Genomic DNA, 6,624 nt, shown 5'->3' on the forward strand with positions numbered 1-6,624 from the left:
ATGTTATTTTTTCTTTGACCATTGGTTGTTTAAGAGTGTTGTTTAATTCTCGCATATTTGTGAATGTTCCAGTTTTCCTTCTGTTAATGTTTCCTTATATTGTGGTTATAGAAAATATTGTATTACTTCAGTCTTTTAAAACTGATTGAGACTTGCTTTGTGACCTAATTTACGGTCTAATCTGGAGAGTGTTCCGTGTGTGTTGGAGAATACTAGAGGATATTCTGAAGCTGTTGAGTGGAGTATGATGGCTTTGAATAATCTGAAGTTCAGTAACTAAAGAGGATGGCCAGGGCCAGGCATGGTGGCTCATACCTGTAATCCCAGCACTTTGGGAGGCCGAGGCGGGTGGATCGCCTGAGGTCAGGAGTTCCAAACCAACCTGGCCAGCATGGCTACTAAAAATACCAAAACACAATAGAGGATGGCCAGAGGGAGCGCAAGTCCCTAAAACGCAAAGCTCCCTGCACTGCGCCGAGAGGGCCGCAAGAGGGCGCGCGAACCCGCCCTGGCGGACTTGCCGGCGCGCAAGCGTGTTTCGCCTGCGGACTGCCTTGTGTGCAGTGAGGCAGAGCGCTGCGTTCCCTCAGGACCCGGGGGAGGCGTGGTGGCGGCTTCGTGACAACCTGGGGCGGAGACCTCCGTGAGGAAACAGCCTGTTCGGGCCCTGACAGCTGTGGAGGGAGCTGTTCCCCGGCTTCTCCAGGGACATTTTTCTGGGCTTTCTGCATAGTGCGTGGGTTTCTGCCTCACTCGCGCGCGGTGCCCGGCAGGGCCCCAAGCCAGTTCCCTCCCGCAGGGAGCGGCGAACGCCCGGTGTCTTCGCGCGAGGTGGCGGCTTCTGGGAGAAGTCCCCAGACCCTCCCAGGAGGAGGAAGCGCTGTCGGCGGGAAGGGGTGGGCGGAATCCCAGGCCGCTCCGTCCGTGTGAGCCCGGCGGGACCGCGAGACGGGCGTTCCCCTCCCGTGGACCGGCCTCTGTGAAGCCTTTAAGGTTCGTTTTTGCTGCAACGTGAAAGTAGTTTAAAAACATAAGAAACTGCAAAGTGAGTGTGTTAAAACTCACATCATTTTAACTTTAAATAGTTTGTACCAAAGGAAAGTGTTAATACATTTGCCTTCCTGGCTTTAATGAAAGCAAACTTACCAATAACATCGTTAAAATATACTTCTTAGCTTATCTCATTTTCATTTGAACATGTCCAACAATTCCTCATGGCACAGTGACAGTCTTAAATAGCTGTCAATTAATTTCAGCTTACAAAACCTTCTTTTGCGGGACCCCCATTGTGACTGGTATCGCTAAAAATTATGTATCAGTTAGAACATGTTGGGAAGCAGAGGGAGAAAATATATATCAGATCCACTTCCACATTTGGGAAATAACTAAGCAAAATGTGTTCGTCAGTTTTGGACATTGAGACATTATTGTTTGGTTTGGTTTTTTAAATGCCAACTATTGTATCATCTGAAAAATTGACATTTAAACTGGCACTGAGCAGTGTGAGTGCGGGGTGGGAATACTGTCTGGGTGCTGGTGTGGAAGTGAATGACGATTGTGGCGCTCCGTGTAGAGATCACAGCTATGCTTGACAGTGGTTTTGAGAGGCCATGTCAGAGATTCATGACTGGGTACTAGTCGAGCCATTATCTGAAGTTGGAGATAAGAGGACATGTAACTTTTTATTTGGGGAGGAAGTTGAGGGCCTCAGTTTGAAATGTATTATATCTTAAGTGCCTATAACACGCACAGACTGTGCCTCAAATGAAATCTAGATGGAGCTTTCAGATGCCATCATCATCAAGATAATGATAGGAGAAATTGCTGCAGCAACTGAAGACAGGCAGGAGGTTTCCAAGGCAGCTATAGTGAAAGGGGCACACGGGGACAGGGACTGGGTCTCAGAATGTTCCCTGATACTCTTCAGGGGGGCTTTGCACAGGACACCAGCAAGGAGTGTTCGTAGACAGGTTTGAAGACAGTCAGCCTGAGATGTCAGAGGAGTCTGGCAAAAGAATGATCTCAAAAGGAGGCCGTGGTCAAATTAGTCTCTTTTTTTGTTTGTTTTTGAGATGGGCTCTTGCTCTGTCGCCCGGGCTGGAGTATGGTGGCGGGATCTCGGCTCACTGCAACCTCCACCTCCCAGGTTCAAGCGATTCTTCTGCCTCAGCCTCCCGAGTAACTGGGACTACAGGTATGCACCACCACACCCGGCTAATTTTTGTATTTTTAGTAGAGACACTATTTCACCCTATTGGCCAGGCTGGTCTCAAACTCCTGACCTCGTGATCCCCCCGCCTTGGCCTCCCAAAGTGCTGGGACTACATGCGTGAGCCACTGCATCCAGCCTAGTCTTCGTTTCTAATTAAGATGAAGCAAGAGAAACAGTGAGTGGATTTATTTTTCACACTCAGGGACAGTTCAATAACTAAGCAGATGAAGCTGAGGAAAACAAAAAACAAAAAACCATGCAATACCATCTTTTTTCAGGTACACCAGTCATGAACCCCCAGACATTCACCTGAGAGTGACCCTATCCCATCTCCACCCATGTGCACATGCAGAGCGATCTCACACACACAGTGGGGGTGAGGGAGGGGGCTCCCTTCCCAGGGTCAAAGGTGAGAAGGCTCCCGCCACTGCTGCTCACATGGAGATAGTCACATAGTCAGTTTACAGATAATGAAGTGAAAGTCAGAGGGTTTATACTCTCATTAGACCTTGTGTCCAGAGGTATTAATTTCATTCCTCCTCTGACAGCAAATCCTAGGAATCCCTCAGAGTGGTCACATGGGGATTCCTGACTCCACAACTGCAGATACCATCTGGAATTTCTCATTTGCTTATTCTTGTTTAGGTGCATGAGCACTGGTTCTCCAACACCCATCCAGTCCTTTAGAGTCTCCCACCCTCCCTGCAGTACCCACGCCCCACCCTCTGTGTAACCTGCCTTCAGTCATCTTAGCCCCTCCACCTCTGGGATTCAGGCAGCATCAGCACCTCCATCCTAGCTATGCCCCATGTGGCCTTGGACACTTGGCCAGGCAACACTGGAATCTGTTATTGGTGGGATGGAACAGTGTCATGACTCATTCCATGTTGCACATTCAGCAATTCTCATGACATAAATCTAGCACATAAGAGAAGCAGGGGTGCCTATGTCATTATGCCATTATGCTGCTGTTGTGACCCACAAGGCCCATAGGGGAGACAGGCTTATAAAATCAGAGTTTAGGGAAGGTTGGTTGACTCACTATGTTCTGGTGAGATGGTAGCTGGACTTCTGCATAGTAACAAGCAGCCACAGCAATATCCCTGTATCTCATAACACACACATATGAAAGTGTGTGAACTGTAGAGGACCACCTAAAACAATAAAGACACTGCATGGACAAATAATGACAATGTGTCATGAACAGAGGCAGCATTATGACCGTTTCACCCTCAAGTCCTGAAAAGAGAAAAAAGTCTAGTAGTATTCATTGAGACCCTACCTAAGGTCTCAATGTAATAAACAATGTATATAAAATGAGATTTACATGCATTTGCTCACTTAATCCTACCCAGTTGTTTATGGATTGGTTCCTCATGACAAGTAATGTGACTAAACTAGCTCTGTAATAATGTATGATCCAGGATGTTAAGAGGAGATTACAGACATCCTAATTTCACCATTGGATTGGAGATAGACACAATTTTCTTTCTTTTCTATAGAGATGGGGTCTTTCTGTGTTGCCCAGGCTAGTCTGGAACTCTGGGCTCAATAACAAAATTAAATGCCTAAAAAATAAACAAGGTTGAAACTGAAACTAGCTCTGTTCTCTCTGAATTTCAAATTCCTAACCATGCTCATCTTGAGGGGTAGGTGCCAGAGCCAGCTCTTACCGGGATATTTCCCCTCTCAGATGAATGATTATAGACACTGCCTCTTCCCACAGCCCCACTTCTTTCAGCCTGTTCACACAATTACTCCCCGAGCCCACTTTCTCCCACCACAGGGGGACCTGCAGTGCTTTGACCCCACATCCCGAACACCAGTCCCCACCTCTCCTTATTTTCAGTGCACAGCTTCACTGACACTCATTTCAGCACATACAGGGCAGAGCCAACAATTCTAATGTTCTTTCTTCACAGGGAAAGATCAAGCTGTTCAAGCCCAACCCCAGATGACTCCAAATATCTCCCCTCCCCAAGGCTGCATCTGTCAGAGCACATGATTAGGTTACTGACCCAGTCTAATTACAGTGTCAACTAAATTCCCAATGGCTGTTTCTAAGTAAATATAAATATGTGGCATCCTACTATGCCTTGATAATGGAACCATCTTTCCATGATTCATAAATATTTCAGACTGTCCCCATGCTTTTTAAATCTCACAAATCCTCTCCTTTCCCCCTCATTTTCCACAATTGGGTTCACCTCATACTTCCCAGATATTTTTTTTATTTATTTATTTATTTATTTATTTATTTATTTATTTATTTTTGGAGACAGTCTCACTCTGTTGCCCAAGCTGGAGTGCAGTGGTGCGATCTCAGCTCAGTGCAACCTTCGTCTCCCGGGTTCAAGCGATTCTCCTGCTATATTTGCTTACTTAATCCTACCCAGTAACCCTGGGTTGGTACTCAGCCTGCCGAGTAGCTAGGATTACAGACATGGACCACCACACCCGGCTACTTTTGTATTTGTAGTAGAGACAGGATTTCACCATGTTGGCCAGGCTGGTCTCAAACTCCCGAACTCAAGTGATCCGCCTACCTCAACCTCCCAAAGTGCTGAGATTACAGGTGTGAGTACCATGCCTGGCACTACCCAGATATTTTAATCCAATGAGTATTTTAAGTCATTTTCTTTGGACATGGGAGTGCACAGAGGGTCTAGGAGAAGGTTTGGGAGCCTGACTAAAGTTTGGCCAAGCAAAGAGTCTTTGTCAATATATAAACTTCAAGCAGAGTAGAGGTGCTCTGCAAATGAGAGTTCCTCTTCCTGCTCTGTGATCACGGGTTTTCCATGGGTGTCTTCTCCATTATCCCTGAGTACCTTGAGTATGAGTCCTGGCATCTCTCCTGCAGGCTTTCTCTTCCTTTTGGCCACCCCACTCCCAAATGTCCATCTCTGCCAGCAGAGAATACTCAGCCTTCCTACAAGCTGGCTTTGCAGGGCTTGGACAGCACTTTCCAAACTTACCTGAACCCTTTGTATACAGAATACACCTGCTGGCATCTTCAGATAACCCAGCTTGAAAAATACTTAGGTGTCTCTCATCTCTGGTCTGCAGGACCGCCAGAAAGAGTGACCACCAAGGAAACCTACTGACCAGGCCCCTCCCTGCAGACAGTGAGCTCTACCCACCTGGAGATGGACCACACAACCTAGATAGCCTGTTGGTCTGCTTGAGGGTGTGTGGTTGGGGCAAATGCCATTTCAGTGGGTGAGGGCCCAGACCAGCCCGTCACTTGGGATCTAAATATTAGCCCTCTCCTCTTTTTCAGAGACCTGATTCCATCCTCCTCCCCTTGCTCTTAATTTTTTTACTGTGACCTTTCCTCTTTTCTGGTTTGTTCTCCCCAAGATATGCTCTACTCAAGTCTCTTCCATCTATTTGAAAAATTTCATTTGCCTCTGCCTGCTTCAGTCACCAGTGCCCTACCTTTATTCTTCCTTTTCAGCTAAGGTTTTTAGTTATTATCATTCCTTCCTCCCTCCCTCCCTCCCTCCCTTCCTGCCTTCCTTCCATTTTTCTTCCTTCTTTCCTTCCTCCCTTTTTTCTATCTCTCTCTGTCTTCCTCCCTCCCTTCTTTCTTTTTTTTTGAGACAGGGTCTTGCCCTGATGCCCAGGCTGGAGTGCAGTGGCACCGTCACGGTTCACTGCAACCTTGACCTCCTGGGCTCAAGCTAGGCTCCCAATTCAGCCTCCCAAGTAGCTAGGATCACAGGTGCACGCCACCATGGCTAGCTAACTTTTGTAATTTTTTTGTGGAGACAATTTTACCATGTTGCCCAGGCTGGTCTTGAACTCCTGGCCTCAAGTAATCCTCCGGCCTTGGCCCCCCAAAGTGCTGGGATTACAGGTGTGAGTCACCACACCCAGCCTATTGTCATTCTTTCTTTACCTCCATTCATTCCTCACCCACTTCAGTTTGGCTTCTGGCCACACCATGTCACTAAAATGTCTCTTGCCTTTAGCCTTTAGCAACGGCTAAATAAATGACCTAGTTGCTAAACTCAGTGGCCACATTCAGTCTTTGTCTTACTTGACTTTTAAGCAGCATCTGATCCTGTTGCCTACTCTTTTGATTGAAACTCTACTCCCTTGGCTTGCAAAGAACTACTCTCCTCTAGGTTTCCTTCTTGAGTTCTCCTGGGAGCTCCTTTTCTTACCCTCATTCTTTACTTGTTGCCATTGCCCAGGGTACTACCCCGTATCTCTTCCTAGGCAATGCTATCTATCTATCTATCTATCTATCTATCTATCTATCTATCTATCTATCTATCCATCTATCTATTTATTTAAGACAGGGTTTCACTCTGTCACCCAGGCTGGAGTGCAGTGGTGCAATCATAGCTCACTGTAGCCTTGAACTCCTGGGCTCAAGGACATTCCTGTTTCAGCCACCCGTATTT

The 6,624-nt window shown here is 46.8% G+C and overlaps 1 long non-coding RNA gene across 2 annotated transcripts; it reads left to right on the forward strand.

Moving 5' to 3' along the window:
- Nucleotides 1-653: 653 nt before the first annotated feature.
- LOC135967952 (uncharacterized) lies at nt 654-4,316 on the forward strand. Of its 2 annotated transcripts, none has more exons than XR_010582297.1 (3): nt 654-993; nt 2,073-2,194; nt 4,135-4,316. It is a non-coding gene; the product is annotated as an uncharacterized lncRNA (long non-coding RNA). The 2 variants fall into 2 exon arrangements; XR_010582298.2 differs by having other exon boundaries at nt 654-732.
- The last annotated feature ends 2,308 nt before the right edge of the window (nt 4,317-6,624 follow it).

This window comes from Macaca fascicularis, chromosome 16 (assembly GCF_037993035.2).
Source record: "Macaca fascicularis isolate 582-1 chromosome 16, T2T-MFA8v1.1".
NCBI classification, from domain to species: domain Eukaryota; kingdom Metazoa; phylum Chordata; class Mammalia; order Primates; family Cercopithecidae; genus Macaca; species Macaca fascicularis.